The sequence below is a fragment of the Castor canadensis genome, chromosome 7, assembly GCF_047511655.1.
Source record: "Castor canadensis chromosome 7, mCasCan1.hap1v2, whole genome shotgun sequence".
Lineage (NCBI taxonomy): Eukaryota > Metazoa > Chordata > Mammalia > Rodentia > Castoridae > Castor > Castor canadensis.
Window position 1 is genome coordinate 125,842,411 of NC_133392.1, and position 25,101 is coordinate 125,867,511.

At 48.5% G+C, this 25,101-nt stretch overlaps 1 protein-coding gene and 1 non-coding gene across 3 annotated transcripts in view; both read left to right on the forward strand.

Annotated features, from left to right (window-relative positions):
• The window catches only part of Trabd2b (TraB domain containing 2B), a 204,417-nt gene that overhangs the window by 134,782 nt on the left and 44,534 nt on the right, over positions 1-25,101 (forward strand). The window lies entirely within an intron of this gene.
• Positions 24,019-24,091, forward strand: Trnag-acc (transfer RNA glycine (anticodon ACC)). Its single transcript has one exon. It is a non-coding gene; the product is annotated as a tRNA-Gly (tRNA).

Sequence of the window (25,101 nt, forward strand, 5' to 3'; positions counted from 1 at the left end):
TCACCTTGCCAGACACTGCAGCCAACACTGCCCATATGCCAGGTTGTCATCCTCACCCTCATTCTGCCAGGTAGATGGGTCTCTGCTTTACGGTTGGGGAAAGAGTCTCAGAGAAAGATGGAGTAGTGTGGCAGATGTTGAGCACATGGCCCTTGGACGCTGTTGCTGGCAGCTGTGGTTACAGTGCTGGTGGTGTTGGAGGCATTGTCAGGATTGTCCAGTGGCCACACACACCATACAGAAGCTGGGCCCACTCCAGAGCTGCCGGGTTTGGACAGCCTTAGTTTGTTCTGTCACTCTCTCCTTCCCATCAGAAACATGATTACATTTCATAAAGTTCCCTCTGGCTGACCTACTATTCCTGTTGGAGGACTGTGAGGTCTGAGATCAAGTAAGCAGTGTCAATGTGGGAGAGAGAAAGCTGTGGCATCAGAGATATTCAAGAGGCCACCTCCACCAGCTGGGAGACTGATCAGGTGTGAATGTGTGTATGTATGTGTGCATTTGTGTACTTGTGCACATGTATATGGTGGGGAGTGAACAGAAAGGATAAAAGGAAGCCAGGCTTCCTGCAGTAGAGGCGTGTCCCCTGCCCACTTTCCACATGGTCATAGTGTGTCTGTCAGAGCCTTCCCTTTACACAGTGGTCCCTTCTTTGAGAACAGACCATGGTGGAGTGTGGCCTCTCCGATGACATTTCCACCCTGTGAAGTAGATCATGTTGTCAGAGTGCTCTATATCCATGACCTCACTGAACCCCACGTGGCCTGTGAACCGGGTCCTCTCCCATTCTACAGGGCTTGAAACTGAGGGAGTGCCTGCCTAGCCCCTGCCTACCTCATGCAGTGACAAGGGCAAGAACCAGCCCCAGGACAGCAGGTCAGGTGGGGCTCCATCCTGAGTCCTGGTGGAGCATCTCTCCTGTTTCCTCCCAAGAGAGGTAGGGGTCAGTCTTGACCCTCCAACTGAACTGATTGCTCCTCTGTCTGCTCCTCCCCTGGATGGGGCCCTAACATGCTGAATCTGCTGTGGCCCTCAGTGTGTCCCCACCCCTTTTGGGCTTCAGTCTTCCTACTTGTCAGTTGTAGAGTTGTAGCAGTTGGTAGCCAAGTCCCTTCCAGAACTGACCATTTGTGGTTTACACTATGCCACCAGCCAGTCATAGTGTTTCATGCCTGTAAGCCCAGCACTTGGGACACTGACGCAGGAGGGTTGTAAGTTCAAGGCCAGCCTGGGCTACAAAGCAAGACTGTATCTCAAAAACAAAAGTAAAACAAACAGACAAAAAAACTGCCACCAAAGGAATTTAGTCTTCTCTAGTGGATGACTTGGGTAAATATCTGAACCTGGCAATTTCTGATCCTACAGAATATTGTTCAGCACCCACATGTTACCAGGAAACAAAAGATTCAGAGAGGTTAATACAGTGCCCAAGGACACCCAGCAAGCTGCAGAGGGAATCAGAGCCTTAGAGCCAAAAGGATCCTCAGATGACCTGCAGCCTCTTTGCTTAGGTGAGGATTCTGCTAACCCTCCTCCAGCAATTAGGTGTTTCCCTCCTCTGGGGAAGCCCATCTGGATGGCATTGATTTTCCTGGAAGCCTCAGATACCCTTGGAAATTTCAGCCTTCCCTGCTCGTCTTCCAGCAGGACAATTAACATTTGCTTTCTTGCTAGGATCCCTCAGGCCCTGGGCAAATGACTTCTAGAAAGATTAGCCTGGTTCAGAAGCTGGCCAAAATGCATTTAACAAGGAAAACCAATAACTCTGGAAAAGGGCAGGATGAGAAGGGAGGACAATGGCAAATCTGATTGCAAGCAAATTGCTCCCCTTTCTGCCCCCCTGCCTGCTTCTGGTGTTGTGTGAATGAGCCCTGAATTGAACCAAGGCAGGACTCTGCTGGCCTCTCTGGCCTGCCTGATGCCATACCTGACCTTGAATGACTGCGTGGGTTGTGGTGAAGCACATGGGGTTTGCCCTAAGATAACTTGGATGCTAGTTGCAACCCCACCCTTCACGCTATGGACTTTAGCACATTATTTATGCTCTTTGTTCCTTGTGTGACAAACTGGAAAGTGGGAGGATCTGCTTTCTGGGGTTGTTGTGAATGTTACAGGAGCAGTCGTGGAAAAGCCTGCCCATGGTCAGCACCATCATTCCTCCTTCCCTGCTTGTTCACCCCTGTGTGAGGCTGGTGCAGAAAGTGCCTTCTGGGCATAATTCCTAGTGTTCAAGAGGCTATGGATGGCGCATCCTCCAACAGCCAGATCATCTCCCTCTCAGCCCTGTAGAGACTTGAAGGGACAGCTGATCCAGTCAGGAGGATTCAGTTGCATGGATGCTTTTTGGAGACCTTGGCAAGAACAGAGACAGGGGAGGGTCTAGGTGGGAGCCAGGTTGGAGTGGGCAGGAGGTAGGAAGTTGGCAAATGGAGACTGTCAGGGTTGGCTGAGAAGGAAAGGAGGCAATGCAGGTTTAGGGAGGGTGTGGAGGTCCCTTTAAGGGAATTTAAACAGGCCCGGTCACCCTTGAATCCCAAGTATCTTTCAGGGCCAGAAACTCATTCTTAGCAAGATGTCCTAATGTGGGAAAAACGCACATCTGCTCTCTCTGGGTGCCAAGGTTATGACATTTCCTGCTGAGTCCACTGCACTGCTGGACCTGGCTCTGGACTCTCAGAGCCCAGCAGGGGAGAGAGATGTATCCCATAGCGACTCTTCTCTCCTGACTCCATTTCTGGTCTTCTGAGCTCCAGCCCTCTCCCCTGCAGTATGAACCTTCACAGGCTCTTAGACTTCTGTCTGGATGATAAAAGAACTAGTGAACTTCAGTTCAGTTGAACAAACACCTCATCTATTGGACAGCTACTCTATTTCAGGCTCCAGGGACCCAGAGATGATTAAGAGGATGTCTTAATCAGGTCATGCTGCTGTAACAGAATACCATAAACAGGGTGACTTATAAACAATAGAAGTTTATTGCTCACAGTTCTGGAGACTGGGAAGTCCAAGATAAGGCACCAGCAGATGGAGTCTCTGATAATATAGCACACAGTAATCCCATTTAATCTCCAAATTAGGGATTATTGTTCCCTCATTCCATAAAATAAGTAACAGAAGCTCTGAGGGGTTGAATGACCTTCCCAAGGCTATCTAGCTAAGAAGACTGAGTAGCAAGATTCACAGGGAGGCCACCAGTGTGGCCTCCCACAGTAGAAAACAGTCTCTTCTCTTTAACGTGCATAGCACAGTCATTACCTTACTGAAAATGCGGCTAGACCTGTGGATTAGGCAGAACTTTAGCCATTAGACAGACGAGGAAACTTAAAAATGGAAAGTGACTTGACCAAGATTATCTAGAATGAAATCACAGTTCTGTCAGGCAAACCCAGCTCTATGACAAATTGAATTTTGACTATTAGTACTTGCCCTGAGAATTGTAAATTTAGATATCAACTGAACTGCAATAGCATACAAAAACTTTGCTCCTTTATTGCTCATTTTCCTCCCCCTTCCTTTGTGCTGATTATTACATCTTTATACATTATAAAGCCCATCACCATAGATCTATAACTCCTCTATGAGGTTGCCTTTGAAATCAGCAGAAAAGTTTACAAAGGAACAAGTTTATTTATACTGTCTTTTATATTTACCTGTATAGTTATCTTTATTGTTGCTCTTTATTTCTTATGAATTTAAGTTATTGTCTGGTGTCCTTTCATTGCAGTTTGAAGGATTCCTAATCCTTTACTATTCTTGTAGGGCAAGATTTCTGGTGACAAATTCTCTCAGTTTTTGCTTATCTAAGAATGCTTTAATTTCTCCACTTCTGAAGTATAGTTTTGCTGGGATTATAGAATTCGTCATTGACATTCTTTTCCTTTTCAGTACTTTGAATATGTCACCTTCTGGCCTCCATGATTTCTGGCAAGAAATCAGCTATTAATACTATTGAGCCATGTGACAGCCATTTCTCTTTTGCTGCTTTCACGGTTCTCTTTTAGGCTCTGGCTTTGGGCAGTTTAATTATGACATGTCTGAGTATAGATCTCTTTGAATTTATCTTACTTGGAGTTTGTCAAGCTTCTTGGCTGTGTAGATTAATGGGGATTTTTTGGTCCAATTCAGGAAATTTTCAGACATTTTTTCTTCAACATTATTTCACCACTTCCTTTCCTCTCCTTAAATTCTTATTATACATATGTTGGCACACTTGATAGCATTCCATTTTTCTCCATGCTTTTATCTTTCTGTTACTCAGACTGAATTATCTCAATTAACCTGTCTTCAAGTTTGTTGATTCTTCTGCCTGATTAAATATGTTGAGCCCCTCTAATAATTGCATTTTGCAACTATGTAATATGTAAATGTTTATTTAATTAATATGTAACAAGTATGTATATTATGTATACATGCACATACATACATGTGTGTATAATTATCTCTTTATTGATACTTTGTATTTTTCAAAAGGCACAGCTATGAGAGCAAAGGCCATGGAGTCCCCAGAAAGGCATGATCAAGGTAGACTGAAATGCAGGTAAATGGTGTTATAGATGAGATCCCAGATTAATACAGCTGCCAAGAGGGAAGGACTAGAGGAGTCTGTATCCATCCAGTATCTTCTGCAAACTCTTCTGTAAGTGATCATTCCCTGGCCAGATCTTTGGCCAGGATCTTGGTTATCTCAACTCAAGCAAAGGCCACTGCTCCATCTAGAGGAGTCATTTTCAGTTTTTAAATTTCAGTCTTCTTTTTAAGACTGCACCTTTGGACTTGCTCAGGCAGGTAGAACCTCAGATTTTATCTTAAACCCAACACCATCTTGTTCTCATCTGTGATATGTCCTTTCCCCAACCACACTAAGAGGCCAAGGGGATGTACCAATTCATCTAAACTCAACTGGTGATTTGAACCCAGGTCCCTATTGGGCCAAGGACTGGTCCTTAGCACCAGCCAATCTATTCCCCTCACTTTACAGAGATAAGTTGAGTGATGCCCAGCACAGCAGCACAGCCACCCTCCAAGCTACCATTCTTGGCACTTAAAAGTTGCCCAGAGCAAACACTCTGTAAGGCTGAGATCTCCAGCCATTTCCCTGTGAACTGACAAATGTCCCAGAACCCAGAGGTGTACACAGATGCCCGCAAACACACAAAGCTGGTCATGCTGTGCATACCACAGCAAAGGAGCCCCAGGGTCCTCAGAGTGGATTTTAAATCCACTGACTCCCCAGAAAGTCTGGTTTTGTTATTCACACTGACCTTTTAAACTCCACACAGTCCTGCAGTTTTCCCCAGACCTAGGTAGGACCTATTAATAATTCCGCTCTCCCACTGAGGCTCTGGGCTGCAGCCGGCTTTCTTACGTGCTATAAAAGCCAGTCCCCCCACCGCTGGCCAGCTCGCCCCTCTCCAGATGATTAGAGGGAAAGCCCCAGCGCCCCATCCCCAGCCGTGGGAAGAGGCGGCCGCCTGCACTCTTCAAAGGTGAGGACAGGTGGTCCGGCAGCGACCAGGGACAGAATCAGGGCATGCAAGGGCTGGGGACATGTGGCTGCTCTGCATCACACCCCCTCCTGGCCACTTTCTCCTCTCTCTGAGCAAACATCTCTGCAAATAAATCTCCCTTTCTTCCTTTCTTTCTCTCTGCTGGGTTACTGCTTGAGTTTCATTAGAGACGCTGGAAACATTCTTTGGGCTCGGCCGAGATATATAATACGGAGAACAGAGATTTACTTCATAACCCACAAACTATTAAAAATATTAGTGTCCCCCAGAGAGTCTCTTTTAAAGATTCTTGCTCCCTCTCTCCCTGGCTCACAGTGCCAACAATAATGCAGGCGGACTGGTTGGAGCCATTTCCTTGAAAGAAAATAAAGAAGAGATAACAGGCCTTGGAGAAACCTCTCTTTGTGCCTGAATAATATCCGTCATCCTATATGTCTAGTGAGGGCTTTGTACTTGCCAAAGCCCCCTTTCACCACCATTATCTTGTCTGAGTCTCAAAGGCGTGCAAAGCAGGGTCACGTCCCTTTTGTTAGGAGGGGAAACCTAGGTCCTGGAAGAGGGAGCTGATTTGGTTTTGAGGCAGAGCCTGGACTAGAACCCAGTTCCTTCTGATTTGCAATCTGGAGGGTTTTCTTTTTTCTTTCATTTAAATTAGTTGTTCTTTAATAAGTATTCATTGTTATTGCTTAGACAAATACTGACACAAAATTAAAACCTGTAGGCTAATCACTAAGTTATTTTTTAAATGTATTTTAGTTGACACACAGTAATTGTACATATTTATAGGGTATATTGTGACAATTCAATACATGTATTCAGTGTGTAATGATCAGATCAGAATAACCGGTATATCTGTAACCTCAGTTTCTTCAGGTTGGAAGCATTCAAAATCTTATCTATTAGCTATTTTGAGTATTCAATAAGCTGGTGTCAGCCAGAGATATCCCACTTATCCATAGTTATTCCTTTTAGCCAATTGCTTCCTGTTGACCATTCTCTGTCTGTACCTCACACACACACTCCCAGGTACTGATGACTATTACTCTACTCTTTTTTCCTGTGGCATCAGCTTTTTAGCTTTCTCACAGAAGGAAGATATATGGTCTTTGTCTTTTTGTGCCTGACTTATTTCACTTAATATAATGTCCTCTGATTCTATCCATGTTGCTGCAAAGGACAGCATTTCATTCTTTTTTATGGCTGAATAATATTCATTGAGTACAAATACCATATTTTCTCTATCTGTTCATCCATGGATGTACACCTAGATCAATTGCATGTCTTGGCTACTGTAAATAGTGCCTCTGTAAACATGGGGGTGCACATATCTCTTCAACATTCTGATTTCATTTCCCTTGTATATACACCCAACAGTGAGTTAACTGGATATGTGACAGTTCTGCTTCTTGTTTGTTTTGGTGGTACTGGGGTTTGAAATCAGGGCCTCACACTTGCTAGGCAGATGCTCTACCTCTTGAGCCATGCTTCCAGCTTCTGCTTCTAGCTTTTTAAAGACCCTTAGTACTGTTTTCCATAATAGTTGCACTAACTTTCATTCCCACCAACAGTGTATGAGAGTTCTCCTTTCTTTGCATCCTTACCACCATTTGTTCTTTTTTAAAATTTTTTTGTCTTTTTGGTGACAGCTATTCTAACTGGGGTGAGATGATATGTCATTATGGTTTCAATTTGCATTTCCCTGATAATTAGTGATGTTGAGCATTTCTAGAGGGTTTTCTCACACAAATAAATTTATGAAATTACTTCATTTCTTGCAGCAAATGCCTGGTGTGTATGCACCTGAGTACCTTCTGTCCCTCTGACTATCTGACCAAGGGTCTAGAAATTAATGTCACTGTAGGTAATTTGTCTTCTATTTGTTCACCAAAGAAGTATTGAAGACATCTCCTGGGACAGGCCTATCACTGCATCTAACAGTAGAACTAGGGATAAATGAAAGTGAAATGCTGCCATCATCAGGGAAGTTCCATGGGACAACCCTGGGACAGTGCAGCAAGGCTTCACAAAGAACAGTGAGACCCAGCCAGGCAGGACAGGGCCTCAGGAGTGATACTAAGCTGCAATTTCCAAGGATGGACAAAAGAGAGTCAGACAGGGGTGCATGGAAGAGAGAAGCAAGTTCAAGGCCCAGAGGCTCTCTGGCCTGATACTTAGAAGATAAATCTATCAAGAAACTTAATATAGTTAGTGCATAATCATGCAGTAAGCAGTGACAAGAGACCAGGAAGGAAAAGGCTGGGAGGGCCAATGGCCCTGACATTCAGTGACAAAGTTGACTTTATTCTAAGAATAATGAAATATAGCAAAGGACTTTTTGTGGTTGCTAATATTTTTTGGTGTCTTAAGTATTGTGCATGAATTTATTTGTGGGATATTCATTGAATGTGGCATGAGTACTTGTGTTTCCATTTGAATATTAGAACTAATGGAGAATGAAGTGAAGGAGATGGGGATAAGGAAGGGAGGAGCAGAGAGGTGGCCTGAGCAAGGGAGCAGGTCAGAGAGCAGCGGTGGGTTAACAAGTTGGGAGGTAGACTTGGAGACTCTTTGGGCGTTGGTGATTGAGAGAGTCCAGACTGACTCCAAGACCAGGGCATCCACTCTGCAGTTAAATTTGGATTATGAACCCTGCTATCTTTTGGATGTTGAATGTCCCTGAAAGGCCCATGTGTTAAAGGCTTGATCCCCAGGATTACTGTACCAGGAAGGGGTAGAACATTTAGGAGGTAAGGCCTTAGGTCATTGGAGGTGTGTCCTCAAGGAGGACTATAGAGCACCAACATTTCTCTTCCTCTTTTGCTGCATGGTCATGAGGTGATAGTTTGCTCCATCACACTCTCAACATTGCCATCCAACACTCCCACCAGAGGTCTAAACACAGTATGTCCACCTTGTCATGAACTGGAACTTCTACAACCATGAACAAAAATAAACTTAATTTTCCATAAGTGAATCATTTCAGGTATTTTGTTACAGTGGTGGAAAGCAGACTATCACAAGCCTTATTGACAGTGAGGAAAATAAGCACAGAGGAGGAACATGCCAGCAATGCCTGCTAGTCAGCATAGGAGCCAAGCTTCAAAGGCAGATCCCTCAAGCTGCTGCTCCTGAGCCCCACTCAAGACCTGCCCAAGCCGAGTCCACTCCCAGGGGGAGTGAGGTGATTGGAGTCTTCCAGGTACTGGCTGAAGGCTTTTCCACAAAACCAAGTAGGGGTGGGAAGCCTCAGAATCTGGAAACCAGCTCATTCCTTGCATCTTGCCCCATAGAATATTGAAAATTAGCTTTTTGTAAGCATTTGAAAAGCCAAGGCCCAAGCAGGTCCAGATGTACCCACTTAAGAGTCAAAGCAAATATGGGGTCCCTCTGGGTTACCTTGGGCTTGTCATTCTCCCATCTAAGCCTCACTTTCCCCCACTGTCATGACCCTCCTTTCCTGATTACAGCAAAGGCTCAGGGTAGGCATCCATCAAGAGTATCATCCAGTGTCACTGCTGTAGCCTTCTGTAGCCCTTAGTGGGTTGCAGACAAAGAGACAGCAGGCATCACAGGCCAGAGGCAACTTGCTGTGGCAAGAGATCAGTGAGAGAGGGATTGGGTCTCTGCCTCTGCTGCCTGTTTACTTTATCTGTCATATGAGATTCTCAAGCTTGCAGGTTCTTTAAGGGACCCATTTTCTAGAATGTGAGTACTTGTTTGGGGGGATCACTTTGTCATTGGGTGAAATTCTGTCCGTGTAGAATAAGAAAGGCCAGGGAAGCTTCCAAGAAAGGCTGATGACTGGCACCCAAGTCCTGGCCCTGACCAAGGAGGCTTGCAAAGGGAGCTACTCACTCAGTGCCTCTTATGTTCCTAAAGGCTGCAGCAGCCATCCACTGAGTAGCCGATGTGCACTACCCACTCCCAGTGGACCTCTAGTTCTGTGAAAGAGGGAGTGAGGGGGAAGAGGGCCAAGTGATTTGGATGCCTCTCACCCTCATGCCTGCCCTGCCCCCATGCTGTAGGGGGTCACAGATTAAGACTCCCCTATGGACCTTTAGATGGAAGTTAGACTGTGAGAACTTTGGAGAGATTTTCAGTTCAGAGGTCTGTTTGTGAGGAAGGAGGAAAGTCTAGAAGACTTCAGAACTCCATGGACAGCCAGCCAGGGAGCCATTGCTGCCCCATGGGGGTGGGAGCACAGAGAATAGAAGCTGAACCTTGGAGCCCTAGAGAGAAGGAACAGCTACCATTTAGGTCACACTTACTGTGTGCGGCCCTGTGCTGAGTCCTTAACTGCCCATTTGGGTTAATACCTCAGGCAGACCTACAGAGCAAGGCTCATTGTCCCACAGTCAACATGGAGTCACTGGGCTGTAGGGTAGCAGAATCTGTCTACCACCTTCTCAAGCCCCAGATCCCAGCTCACTTGACTGACCCTTAAAGAGGCAATCTTGAAGCAGCTCACAGGCGATGATTGCTGGAGCCATTGAATCACTTATTGAAATCCCTTCTATTAAAAGGGCTGGGAGGTAGGACTCATTGGAGGGAAAGTGTTGGTGGCTGTCCCTTGCTGGGACCTAGTCTCCCATTCTCACGGCAGTGATAAGTGTTTGTCCTAATGATTGCTTGCTAATAGGCCCCTTTCTCAAGCTGGCCTTTGTTTTTTCAGGGCTGTGAGGCCCTTTACCTCACCACAAGTGAGGTGTCTTGAGACTGCAGGGAGAGGATAATGCTTTCAAGCTTCGGATTCTTTAGGTGCTCCTTTGTCTATCTCCACCATGTGTTTCACAGCCCTACAATCTAAGCCTCCCACCCTCCCTCCTACAGAGTACAGACACTGAGGGACTTGCCATTGGTGCTAAGAAGATTGTAACTCAGGCACTGGAACCCAAGAGGTCTCACTGTAGGCAGAGCACATGGGGATGATGAAACCCTGCACTCTGAGAGGCCATCCCATTCTTAAGCACTGTCTGCAGGTTCTCTGATTCATTGTGTTTCTGAAGCCATGAGTTGGTGAACTGAGGAATTCGCTGGCACCTTGTCCACCACACAGCCCACCAACCAAAGGCTAACTTGAGGGAGCCAGTTGGGAAGGATGGAGTTAGAGGGGATGGGGAGGACTGGGAGGCATCCTGAGCAGCTCCAGAGGAGCCCCTGGAGCACCCTCCTCATCCTCACTTGGCAGTCACACAGCCTCCTCATGTAGTCTTGCATGGTGCATGGGCCCATTGACAGAGTGAGGCAATGAGGCCCTAAGATTTTCCCAGCTTTGCTTAAGGTCTCACAGCACATGAGGGTCATGGCAGAAGCAGAACTCAGGTCCTGCCCATATACTTTCTGGTGGCTTCCTAAACATCACCTTCCACAGGAATGGCTTGCTAGAAGCCTCCCTTCACCCAGGACTGTGTTTCTCAACTCTTTGTATTTTGAACACCAAAGGCTTCTTATAACTCAATATGAACATCTCAAATGCTAATCTTTTAGTCATCCTAAATAAATCTATTTTAAAATAACTTGGATAAGCAAAATGCATAATATATCATGAGTTAAACATTCAAATCCAATGGTAAAATTGGAAATACCCTTTTGTCTAGACAGACAGGTATTTCTCCTCCAACTGCAGTTAAATCTATTGTCTTAGCTCCAGCCCTGCCCTTTTGCCCTGGCCACTTGAAGCCAGTGGGGATGCTTCACTTTTGAACTACACATGACCTCCCAATCAGGCCCCAGAAAAGGTCTGACACCTCACCTACCCCACTGAGAATCAATAGATATTTATTGAGCATCTATCATCTGCTAGATACCTGGGTTGTACATTGGTGAGCAAACTGACTTTGTCTATTCTGTTGGTGCTGTTGACCTCTCTCTATTGGACAGATGAGAAAAACAAAACCAAAGGAGGGGTAGGGACTTGCCCAGTGTCACACAGCAAATTAGTGGTAGAGACAGAACCTGAACTTGAGCTCCTGACTCACAGTCCAAGTCCCTATACACTATTATAACCTTGGAGAGTTAGTTTCCCTTAAAAGGGAAGTGCTACATACAGGGAACTCAGCAGCTTGCTCCCAGCTTAGTGTGCACCCTGAGGAGTCCCTGAGCCCTAAGTCTGTAGGGTAGAGGATACCTCCAGCAAGTATAGACAGTGGTCCCTGAAGTGAATCTTTCTGGGCAGGCTGGATGTTGGGAGCTGTGCCCTGGGCCCCTGTGTTCTGCCTGTGCAAGGCTCCACCTCCAGTCCCAGAGATCCATGAATTCATCCATGCAAACCCATAGAGGCTGCTCAATTCAGGTAGGTATCAACGAGGTGGAGGCGTGGCAGGAGAATCTTCCAGACAGAAGCCACAGCTTCAGCAGAAGTGTGAAGCTATGAAAGAAAATGAGGTCTTGGGAGGCTTGTGAGTAGTAAATTGACTTGTCAGAACCATGGTGCGGGCAAGGGAAGGTGAACCTAAGAAGGTAGTGTTAGCCATAAAGGTAGGAAGACAGTGGGGAGCCACAGTGGGTTCTCTGAACCTCACTTTCTACATGTATAAGCTGGCTGCTGTGAGAATTAGAGACCCAAATTTGGAAATGCTTTGGAGACTACCAGTGGGTCAGCCTTTATTTGTACTCATTGTTTTGTGCAACAAAGACATACAGTCCCCTTTCCTCTGACAGCCTGCTCACTCCACAGCCTTGGAAAAGTCACTCCCATGGGTAAAATTAGGCTCCATTCATTTGCCTCTTAGGGGCATGGGACAGGATGTAGACATGGCAGGTTGGGCCTGTGGTGACCGAGCTGGCCTCCTCCAGTGTGCATATGCTGGGGGTTGCCTGACTCTATGAGGGTGTGAACTGAGCTCCCTGGGCCTTTTACACACTGTTTATGACGTGCCACTGTGGTAACTGCCCGTGATTAGCTGCTCCACAGGCAGCCTGGGGTCTGGGAACAATGGAAACTATTAAAGAACCAGGAGCCTCGAATGTCACCCTCAGTATAATTCATCCTGCACCTGTGCCTGGCCTCTTTGTTGCAGGGACCTTCCTCCCACACAGTTCTTCTCTGCCTGTGTCTTCTGCTGCCTCTAAGAATGAATGTGGAATGGAAAGGCCTTACAATGAAGTAAGGCCAATGTGTGATTCGAGTGCTCCTTCCTGTGCCTGCCAGGTGACCTGTGTCTTAGACACATCACTGCTCTGCTCTGGGCCTCAGCTTCCTCATCTGTTAAATGGGCATGGTGACCTCATAACTCATAGGATTGTGTATGACCAGTGAGATTACATGATGAAGAGCTCAAGAGTCACAAAGTGGATTGTCAGTAGGAGGTCACTGGAATTCAGAATTAAATTTGCAGAACAATGAGTAAGGACTGAGAACCCTTGTTGCTGAAGGAGTATCCTCTTGCTCTTCTTTGCAGAAGTGGCAGGAAGTGGATTTATTGGGGTCTGTGGCCTGAGGATGTGGGCCTGCCAAGACACCGTCTCCAAAAGAGAGGCGCAAGGAAAAGTTATGAAGGGATGTGTGATTGTGGGTTGCCCAGGTCCCGGAGCCCCTTCCTTCCCAGTTACACATTTTCGGGGGCTGCCTCCCCTCTTGTAAGGTCCTTGAACCCACACCTAACCTGAGAGGTCCTTGCCTAAGTCCCATGCATGCCTGACCTTGTGCCAGGTGATTTCTTTGTGTGTCATTGACTCTCACAGCAGCCGTATGAGATAGGTAGGAGCTACCAAGAGAAAATTTAGCTTTGGGAAAGATAATTACCAGCCTCCTCCAAGGGCCAGTAGCAAGGACCAGGTCTCTAAACTAGGGACTGTTCCATTCCTTGGTGGGAAACAGGAAGCTGCTCACATTTGCAGGCACCTGCTATTCTCTCAACAGAGAGGGAGCAATGTTCTGTTTCATTTGGGCTCTGGGGAACCCTTGTGAAGTTGGTGTGATTCCTTTTCTCCTGCACAGCTTCCTAGCAAAAAGAGTTCCAACCTGGAAGTCAGCGGGCTATGGTGCTGGTCCTGGGCTTCACCTCATGAAGCCCCAGAGGGTGAGACAAGGAGGACCTTTCCAGGCCTCTGTGGCCTTGGCTGTGCTCCAGTGCAGTGGTCTCTGCTCCCCTGTGTGACTGGGAGGAGGCCTTACTCAGTCTGCAGCAAAGCTGCCCCCCTCCCCTCTTAGATCACCAGCTGTATGTGCTCCAGCAAATGCACACATCGTTCTCCATAAGCATACATACCTACCATGAAAGGGACTTTCCAGGCCTTGGATCCAGCAAGGAGCACCCTTACCCAGAGGAATGGGAGCAGGGACCAGTGCTGTGGGGCAGGGAGGCCAGGTGCAAGGGAGGGCTGTCTCCACAGAGTGAGGCTGGCAGAGCTCTAAGGCCTCTCCTACCCTCAAAGCCCACAGCCCCAGTCAGTGACCCAGGCACGACCCTGCAGGGCATTAAGGCCCTTGTTCTCACTTGGAAGTGAAGTCGGAGGACGGCTTTGCAGTGCAGTGTTTCAAGAATGTGCTGACGCTGCAGCAACTTGGCTGACTCTCCTCCCTCTGCTTCCCCCATGCAGCTACCAATGTCCCTCTGCCTTCCCAGCCTGCATCAGGTCTCCAGATCAGGACTTGCAGTGTCCCATAGGACACATGAGCAGCAGCAAGACCTTATCACACAGATGGAGAGTGCTGGAATGAGGGCCCCTCATTGCAGGTTACACCATGGAACTTCTCAGATCTTCAGGACCTAGAGTGTAGCCTAGGTGACCCTCTCTCTGTGTGACATGCTGATGGGGCCACAGCTTTCTGCAAGACCCTAAATTAATGAGGGGGTGGGAAGGTCAGTAATGCACACAGTGTGTTTTACCACAGGCCACTGGAAGCAAAATGAAAAGTCATCTTTGGAGAGAGATGCTACATAGAATAATCACAGCCATGTCTTGCTATTTCATTCCTGGGTTTCACTCCTGTTTCCTTATCATTAACATGGGGTCACAGTAGCACCTGTCTTATAGGATCAAAAGGGTAAACAAATGAAAAGCATAGTATGTACATCATCTCTAACATCACCAGTAAGTGGCAAAGCTAGAATTCAGCCCCATAGTTCAACCCTATGTCTGCCTCCACCCATCACTGTCCATGATGAGGAAGCTCAGCTTGGTAGGATGGAGTGAGAGAGGCCTGTTTGAGCCCAAGATAGCCCACTCAGTGGCCCAGCCTGGATTCACCGAAGCCTAGAGCAGAGGTGGAAGGCTTTGTCCCTAGAGCCAGCACACAGGCATGTGTGAGAGAAGAGCACCCAGAATTCCGTATGGTACATTGGTCAGGTCTCTGTGTATGTGTGTGTAAAAGGGAGTGTGAAAGAAAATGTGTAGGCTCACACCTAGGATCTGCATGCATCTGAGTTTGTGCCCGAGCAGGAGACTGTACAGTCTGTGGCGTTTTGGAGTCTGTATGCAACTGGGAGTGTGTGCATGCCCATCCATGCGTGAGTGTTCATAGCACTCCAGGGTGAGCAGTAAGTTAATTACATTTTCTGGTTGGCCGAGAGTCACTCAGCAGCACCTCCTTGTTCTGATCCTTGTTGAATGTTTGTCTCCTTGGATGTCTGCATCCACTGCTTTGAGAAAGGGATGATGACAACCTCAAGAGTGTGAAAGAGAGTGATGAGAGGTGGAGGGGCTTCTGTCCCAAATCTGTGCAGGCCATTTCAGAATCACAAGGCACACTCGAGGTCTGGGGGGACATAAGCTGGGCTGAGATAGACAGGCTCTTGCCCCATGTGAAAGTCAATTGCTTGAAGTGGCCTGGGGATGTGGCCAGCTGCTGTGGGAGCATGGAGGTGTGACACAGCCCTAAGTACATGTCTGCTAGGACCTTGCTTTCTAGTCCCTAGCTCTGGGGCCATTCTTTCCTGCTTCCCCAGCTCAGTCCTGCAGCTGAGTCAGGCTCCTGCAGACCCCCACCCCTGGACTTTCTTATACTAGTTTTTTCAGCTGAGCACATGGAAGAGGTTAACTAATTTGCCATAAGTGACACAGATAGACTTGAACCCAGAGCCCTATTGCTCCTATGACTCTTTGCCCATTTCTCCGGGCTCCAAAAAGCCTTCTGCAGAACAGCCACCGAGTGGGTGGCCACTGACTGGCTCCCAGCCTGCTTAGCACCACCTCGTGAAAACTACACCCTAGAGCCTCTGGAGCCCTTCTGGGAGAGTCAGGGGTCCCTTTCAGCCTAGAGTTGAAACCTGTGCACCTGGGGAGGAAGGTTGTCTGCAAGAGAGGAGCAGTGAGGAGGGGGCCAAACAGGCACAGCCACCCTCACAACAAGAAGCCCAGAGAAGGCAAGAACAGAGAATATCCAAAGATCGAGGAGGAAGGAAAGAACTCTTTGAGGTTCAAAGCTTCCTGCCACTGCCTGTGTGACCTTAGCAAGTTGTTTAATCTCTCTGAGCCTTAGTTTTATTATCTTTAACAAATATTAAGAATTGTTTCACAGGACAATTATTACTGGGAAGATTAAGTGAGATTGTGTTTGTTACACATTTTCAGGACTTACTAAATGGCATCTTTGGACTTAATATCATTTGTCATCCCTACCTACAGAAGTAGATGGGACTTAAGTACCCTTTGGCATTCTTTCCCTGGTGCCCCACTGAGTTAGTAGATTGAGCCCTCACTGACCAGCTGGGGACCAGGCAGTTCTACAACTGTACCTTACGAGTGATCTGAACATGTGCTTCTGTGCTGTGTGACTCTGGACAGCCCTGTCTGTCTCTGAGCTTTGTGCAGTGAGCACTTGTACATGCTGGTGATGGCAGTTCCTTCACTTCTCCCCAAATGCCAGCACCCTGCTGCTGACAGGATGGAGCCATGAGAGAGAGGACATCTCGAATGGTAACCAGTGGTAAAATGCCACAAGCGTCATTTGTTCATTCATGAGCTATTTATTGAGTACATTTTTTCTGCAGGGGCTGGAGAAATATTTGTGTACAAAAATATTCCTTCCCTCCTCCCTCCTGAAAGGTCTTGCCTTCTAGGAGGAGGTGATAGATTTAACAATAAACATGATAAACAAGTAACTAGGGCTGGATGCAGTGTCTCATGTTTGTAATCCCAGATACGGGGGAGGCAGAGATCAGGAGGATCTCTGACCAGCCCAGGCAAAAAAGTTAATGAGACCCTATCTCAGCCAACATGCTGGGTGCGGTATTGCCTGTCATCCCAGCTATTTGGGAAGCTGCCCTGGGGCAAAAACTCAAGACCCTATCTAAAAAATAACTAAAGCAAAAAGAACTGGGGGCATAGCTCAAGTGATAAAATACATGCCTAACAAACACAAGGCCCTGAATTCAAACCCCAGTATCACCAGAAAATCAAAAGTAGCTAACTATGTTGCAAAGCAGTAAGAACTCTGGAAACTATGGCAAAGTAAATGGAGATGGGAGTGCCTAAGGATGGGTTATATTTTAAGTCAGGGGTGGGAGTGGACCTCATAAACAGAGGGCAAGTGGGGCAGATTCGCCTTCTGTGACTTCATAGAGAAGGTGCCAGTCACAGGTAAGAATTTACCCCAGTGTCTCTGGTCTACATTCTGAAGGACAGCAACTATTTCTGATTTCCCAGGTCACACAGGTCTCAGTCCTCAGAGGTGCTTGGAATCCTGCATCTAAAAGGTCGGTCTATACCAGTCTGGATGGGGGGGGCCATGTCTCCCTCCAAGCAGGAACTCCTTCTTAGCACCACCCACCCACTGAGGGAATATCAACTGTCCAGCCCCCAACCTGCATGGACAAACTGAGGGGCAACAGACCCTGCTGTGTGTTCATCATGAAGTGCTGTGTCCACACCAGACCCAGAATTCCATCTGCCCCCAAATTCCAGGGCTAGAAATAATGAGGCAAATTGTCCCTCACCACTGATTAACTTTCAAGTTGCTCTGCTAAACTGGGTGCAGTTGAAGTTTTAGCAAGTCTCTGGGGGACCCTGGGCAGCTTCAGTTTCAGCCTTGTAAAGAACTGTTAAGATCCAATCAAAATAAATAAAATCAGATCCAGGAAAGCGATGTGTTTGTGACTGCAGACCAAACACTCAGGATATTCATGCAGAAGCCCAGTACCCCATTTTCTGCAGATTCCTTACACTGGACTGGCATGGGCCTAACATCTCACCATCACCTCTCCTCAAAGACTTGGAGCGTCCTGTGAGCCTCCTGCCTGGAGCCAAGGGAGGGGGAAGCCAGGGCTGAGCAGGGACTCAATGGAACTGGAGGAGAGCTCCATCCCTGTGACTGACAGCAGGGGAGAATCTCCACTGGCCTAGTCCTAACAGGAATCAAGAACAGAAAACTCAGGTCTATCCATGGATTCAGCAAATGCCAAATCAAGAGGTATTAAGGCCTCTGGATGTGAGTGATAGTCTCGTGTGCCCTTAGCATTGTCGGGGAGCATCACACCCCAGTGGGTCAAGTCAGAGAATAGTAAATTCCAACTCTTACTCCAACAAGATAGTCTAGCCGGCTCTCATTGACCCCCCTTGTGCTAGACACCCAAATGAAGCTAGTAAAGGCCTGAACAAGGCTGAGGAGAGGCATGGCCTACCTGCTGAGGGCCTCCTTCCTGCCCAGCCACCCAGCCCTCCTCCTGGTCCTAATGGCCATTGGATGCTTCAGCTGAAACTCTCCATGGAAGAAAAATCAAAGGCAGTGAGAGAAAAATTATGTGCAATAACAACAATCGCCTCCCCACCCACAAGCAGTCAGCGGGGAAGCCATGGAGGCCTCTGCACAGGCCACCCTTAGATCCTGTTGTGGACAAGGCCTTGGGCTGGAGCCTGGTGCACTCAGGGGAGCAGGCCTGCAGTTGGTGCCTGCACCATCTCTTCTTGGAGCCTTCTTCATTCACGTGGTTGGCACCATGTTGCCATTCACAGGCTTCTGCACGTCCCAGCCAGTGTCAGCTGGGCCTGCTTGGCCTGTCCTGTGGGATAAGCCAAGCTCTCCTTCCCCGCCGCCCCCCACGCGGCAGCTGAAAGGCCCCTTGTGCCTGCCGAGGCCCTGCCCGCCCGTGCGCACAGCGCTGGTCTCTTACCTCATAAACGGCTAATTTGTTACATATTTTCTGACGCTGTAAATGGGAGAACAAAGACCTTTTCTCTCTCATATTTTCGTTCAATTATGTTTGTGGGGGAACCTGATCCCATTCAAAGAGGGGCCAGGGAACCAGGGTAGAAGCCTCCCAGGCTTACTGACCTTCTTGAGCCTGCGCAGCCCATAAGGATGGCTAAGGATTGCTGGGGCCTGGATGCCCAGACATGGCAAGAGCCTGACCAGGAGAGAAGCAGACAGGGGCAGGGGACAGGGGAGGGGACTGGCCCTCATCTCCAAGGGAGCAGCTGCCAGACTCAAAGCAGGTTGGTGGAGGCTGGCCTTCAGGGAGAGGAGCCTCCAGTGGGAAAGAGCCCCTCACAGCCCATGCTGTATCCTCTGGGTATGGCCAGGCTCCTTGTCTCTGCTTGGAAAGCCCCTATCCCTGTAACTGAGTCCCCTGAGGAGATGTGCCAAGAGCCCCAGTGGGGAAGGGGTGTGTGTACTTTGGCAAGAAGTTCCTCTGTGGGCTGAGAACACCTGGACTGCACCATTTCTGAGTCTGCTCTAATCCTGAGGCTCGGGTCCACATTTAGTCCTTGGCCAGGCACTCTACACCTCTGGGTTCCCTTCTCTCTCTTTTGGAAAGAATGCTTACTGGTTTTGAGCAGGGGCAGGGACAACATGGCCAGCTCTGTAGAAATGACTGCCCAAGGACGTCTTGCAGCTGGCACTACTGCCTCTCTTCTTGCCCATTCATTTCCCTCCTCCATCCTTCCTCCATCCCTCGCCTCCCCCTCTAGAGACTGGCTGCAAGTGGCAGGCCTTGCACTAGGTACTGAGGATATAAGGATGAGTAAAGCAGACCACAATTCTAACCAGGCCACTTACAAACTTCTCTGTGACACTTTGTGGGAATAGAACTGTTATAGGCAATAAATGTAATGAAATATGGGAAAGTACCTACTGCAGACCTATTCAAAAATATTCATTGTTTGCATCTCCTTTAATATAGATTAGCTGTATGTGGTAGGTACTTAATAATATTTTAAAAATTATTCTATGTATATATGTATACATAAATATATGTAAGTTTAAAAATTCTACCCACAAACACATATTAATATAACTTTGTTTCTGTTTCTCTGTTTAGGACTTTAAAAATATTTCTACCGAATTTCATGTTTTCTCTTTTAGTCAAGTTCATCCTGGTGTATACCAATCTATATCATTTGCTTTATTGCTACCAAAAAGAAACTTGTATAAGTGAAGGTACTAATCTGATAAGGCTCTGTCTTAAAAACAAGTAACAATGATAACATACATTTTTATAGAAGAAGTGATAATGAACTACTAGCTGAAATATGAATAGAAGTTCATGAGGCAAAGAGTGGAATGGATACCTGGACCAGCATGTGCAAAGGCCCTGAAGTGGGAACAAATAGCACATTTTTTAAAAACCTGTTAAGCAGCATATAAAGGCAATATAAACAAAGAGCATGGAAAACAGAACAGGAACAGGATGAGTCCGGGGAGAGAGCAGGCCCTGCCAAGGGCTGCTGGGCAGCCATGTTGAAGAAGTTATCATTATTCCCAGAGCAAAAGGAGCCATGAATGATTTAAGCCCAAGGGTGTCATGGTCCCATTTATGGTTTTTAAAGATCACAGCATCCTCTTTCCCTCTTAGGCCCAGAACCAGCAGGTTCTGTATCGGGTCAGAGACACTCAGGTATGAAATGCAGCTTGGCCCCTGGACCTCAGGGACTCAGGACCTGAGGTCATGGTGTGCAGTGCCTGCAGCAGCAAGGAGAAACATACGAGAAAAGCAGAGGCTAAAGACATGATGTGACAAGGGCCAGATCACAGGGTCTGGGGTCTCTTGGTGTTGGAAGCAGGTAGTGGCTGGTGTGTGTGTGTGTGTGTGTGTGTGTGTTGTATTAATCTCAGTCTCCCTGGGACCCCTGCAGTACAGTCCATCTTCCCATCCTGAATTTCTCTGGCTCCCTCTCAATATCTCTCTGTCTCTCTCTCTCTCTCTCTCTCTCTCTCTCTCTCTCTCTCTCTCTCTCACCCTCCCTCTCACTCTCTCTCTCTCTCTCTCTCTCATACTCAGGGCAGACAGAAACTGTGGCAGGCAACTGTTCATCCCAGTCACAGAGGAACCCAGATTAGAGCTAGCAGGGAGGATGGGTGCTTCTTAGAGCTGGTCTAGAAGCTAGACAGGACAGGGTAGATTGCATGGCTGGGGACAGGTGGGAGTCAGCCACAGGTGGGTGACAGGGCTCTGGTGGCAGATTCAGGCAGAGCAGGTGAAGGCCACCATGGACCTGAGGCCCCACAAAAAAAACTCCAGTGAGGGAGCCCGCAGGCTGAGACAGCTCTTCTTCTGCCCATGGTGGGTCCTGGAAGCAGATTGGACCCTGCAGCCTGCCTTTTGGGAATCCTTCTCTGCTCCCAGCATGGAGGCCTTGGATAGCACCAAGCATTTCCCATCCGCAGTGTAAGCAGATCTTTGCTCATCCAAACAGTGTCTGACTTCTCTGTGTTCTTTTCCCAAGTCTAAGGCTCAGATTTCAGTTTCACATTCTTTTGTCTTGGGTCTAAAAACATTTTCCCTTTCAGTGGTAGAGGGAAGGAGGGGATTAAGGGGCACAGGAGACCTGAGCAGTCCAAGTAAAGCAGACAGATGCTTCACTCCTGCCTTTGTCTGCATCCTCTGGCTTGCTGTGTGACCTGGAGCACCTTCCTGCCCCCTCTGGGGTTGAGTGTTCTCTCTGCACAATAAGGAGGCCCATGCAGGATCTGAGGACCCTCACCTGAGTCTCTTGGCAGTGCAAGAGTCTTCAGTGCCCTGTCTGTTGTCAGAAAGTGTCTCCTGTTATGTCAAATGTGCAGAAAACAGAAGTTGGAACTACGTTGTAGCTTTGTCTCTGAGGCCAAGTTCTCTGCAGTTGTCTTCTCTGATGCACCCTAGGAAGGTAGACCAGACAGGGTCCTCTGCCCTCCCAGAGAGCCTTTTTTCCTTCCTGCCATTCTGGATCTACTCCTCCTTCATCCAGCTGCTCTTCTGAGGGGAACTCCAAAATTTCAAAGTGGAGGAAGAGGAGGTGAGAACCCATCTAAATGGGGGCAATGATGGGCAGTGGGAGAGCCTCAGAGCCCTTAATTGGAGAGCCGAAGAGTGCCCAAGCCAGGAAAGATGGAATCCTAACCTGCCTCCTAACTTCCTCCACATCCCCAAAGCCTGGGGCCCAGGCAAAGCCTCTTCAACCCCTCCTGGCCCCAAGGCTGGCCCCAGGCAAGGCTGCTTTCTGCCCGTCCTCTGTGCCCTCTACTCCTTTCACCAGGCAGTGGCAGAGGGCAACTTCCAAATCCAAAGTCTCACTAGTTCCCCCTGGCTCAGTAGCTTCAGTGGCTTCCCACTGCCCACCTGATAAAGTCTCAGCTCCAGATCCATCTCTGCTCTCAGCACCAGGTCCATCCTATGCCCACATGCTGCACTCCAACCCGGGGTCATCATCGACTTGTCTCTCCACCTGCGCACTTCACCCAGCTTCCACTCCTTTCATGTGGCCTGTGAGGCTCTGTGAACACACTCACTACCCAGGAGAGAAATGGTAATGTACCCTGCATTTGTCAGTGACACCTGGAATTCCTTTTCTTTCTCTTCTGCATGGCAAACGTATGCTCCCACAGGGTAGGGCTATAGCCACCTCCCTTGGAAGTCCCCTGTTTGTGGTCCCAACCCCTTCTGCTGAGCTCCCATAGCACCTTGTCCACTCCTTGAGCCCAGCCTCACAAGTGCTGCTTGATTTGTGGCATGTCCTTCTTGGGTGCCTCCTCCCTTGCTCCATCTTGCATCTGACAGCAAGTCCTAAAGGACAGAAAGGCACTGATTTAGCCCCAGCAGCACACAGGGGCTGACAATGATGAGGCACAAATAGGAATCTGGTCCACATGTGCTGACTTCTGGCTCCTCAGAACCCCTGCAGCAGAGTCTTCTGAGCCCAATCAGGCACTTAGGAAACCTAAGTGTGAATGTGTGTGTGTGTGTGTGTCCTAAGGAAGGGTAATAAACCTTGTTGAGGTTTTTAGACTGCTAATCTCAAGCAGGCTGGACAAACATTATTCTTCCCACTTGGCAGATGGGTAAACTGAGGCTCAAAGAGGAGGAGGGTGTCCTATGTTCTCACAGCACATCAATGAAAGAGCCAGAGCAAGACTTCACACATCCTGTATAAAGCAGGTCAGATTTGTGAAGCCCTGCTCTGTCTGCTGCTGTTTATCTCTGGAGCACTTTTTGACATTGGCTGAGCAGACAAATTGGGAGGCAGGCTATGGCTTCCTCAGTGCCTAGTACTCACACAGCCAGCTCCTCCCACCCTGGGCCCCTGGAGGTGCCCACTTCAGTCTGGTCATCCCCAGCCTCTGCTCAGGACCAAGGCAGAGCAGAGGTGCCCTCACTGCTGAAGAGCCTGTGAGACCCTCACCCCTCCTCTCTGCAAATGGGTAATTGCTATGTGGTCAAACCAGAGGAATTAGACAGGCCCTCGAGGAATTCCATACTGATTTTGCAAATGAAAACGGAGTCTTGCCTTTTGAAGTCTAGGCAGCTGCGTCAGCAGGGCAGGTCTAAGACAGCAGGGAAATAAATACAAGTGGCCTGTTCCAAGCCCTCTTGTTGGCAGCTACTGACAAGAGTAACAGCGACAGTGACCACAGCCACAGCTGACCCACCACCTCCTATGTAGACCATCACCTCTGCTCAGTCTCATTCAGCTCACCTTTGGTTCCCCATCTGTTTCAGCCTCCCTCCCGAGGGGACTTGGGCATTGTCTGATCAGGCAGAGAGGGCAATCTGTGCTGGCTACATGGAGTTCAGAGCCCTGGCATAAGACAGAGCACCCTCACCCCAGCCCCTCTGGGCCCCACTCCTGACACAGCCCTAAACACACTGCACCCCACCCCGCACCCTGAATACGCCTCCCTCTCCCCTCACTCATGCTTCTCAGTGCAGTTTGATGCCCTGATTCCTCATTTAAGCCTATGCTGGATCAGGAGCCCCATGAGACCCCAAAACTCCTGCTTTCCTTCTATAGTTGGTTTACCACATGGTGCTATACCTACCTGTTTCCATCTCCTCCACCCCTTGAAGTTACTCCAAGCTGTGTAACTGAGACTAGGTTTGTCTTTCCAATGTACCTTGGTCACCTTCCCTAGTGCAGAGCATGGTCAGTTTAGGAGCTTGGCAGTAGTACCTGGGGGGCAGGGATAGAGACTGACAGCGATGCATCAAAGTAGAAGGAGTGGTGCTAGGCACAGAGCCAGCATTGGGCAGTGTGGGGAGTCCCTTACTTCTTTGAGCTCCCTGTCTGTAGAATGGAGTCAGTAATGCCCACTTCATGGAGCTGCTCTAAAGAACAAAGGAACCTCAATGTACAAAGTGCCTGGAATGGGGCTGGTGGAGTGGCTCAAATGGTAGAGTGCCTGCCTACCAAGCATGAGGTCCTGAGTTCAAACCCCAGTACCGCCAAAAAAGAAAGAGTAAAGTAATAAGATGGCCATAAGCAAACCAAGAAACACACACACAAAAAAGGCCGTAATGAAAAAGTGCCTGGAATGGTTTAGGTCATTAGGTGGTGGCTGTCGTGTCTACTATGTTGGGCTCCTTGAAAAGTGCTTCCAGAGCTGAGAGGTTCTCCCATACCACATGTTTCAGGACCCCAGGGAAGGTCACCAGCTTGTCTGATCAGAGCTTGCAGCACCAGAATCTGGGTCTCAGGTCTCCCTTAGGCGTTTTTATGCAGAAAACTGAAAACCAAAGGACCCCTTCACCCTCTCCCAGGGCAGACCCCACCTGAAGTCCGTTCCTGAAGACCCCTAGCCCTGGCCTTCAGCCTCCCTGCCCAGCAGAATGCTGTTCTCCTCATGTGGGTGGCTCCAGATTTATGAGCATTTCCTGGCAGGACTTGAAGGACAGAGGAGGAGCACTGGGATCTTGAAGGGTGGTCTTTGGGTGGAGCAAACAGGCATTCAGAGAACAGAAGGGAAGAGAGCTTGCTGGCTCACTCAATGAGTCAGGCCTCCTGATGCCCGCCCAGGAAAGCGCCAAGGCCCAGCCAGTCCCTACCGCAGGCAGGAGGAGGATGTAGCCAGCACTGCCTGGTCCATCCGGCAGAGTCCATGGAGCAGGAGTGTCTGTGCTTGAAGCCAAGTCAGTGGTTCTTGGTGTGGTGGCTGGAGGTGGGTGGGGGATGACAACAGGCCAGCAGAGCTGCCTCCTCTTCAGCCCGACCTCTCTGCTTTACCCCTGCCTCCTCCATTGCTCCATCAGCACAGCCACCACCACTCTTCTGTATCACACTCAGGGACACCATAGGGCCCTGCAGACCTGTCCCACTTCCCCACCTGCCTCTCAGATCCACCCTCTACTCACCTGCCCAGGCTGACAAGAATATCACCTGGACTCTTCCCTTACCCAGGCGAGGAACCCAGGTGAGGAGGCTGTGGGAGGGTCTGGCAGACAGGTGATTGGATGGGAAG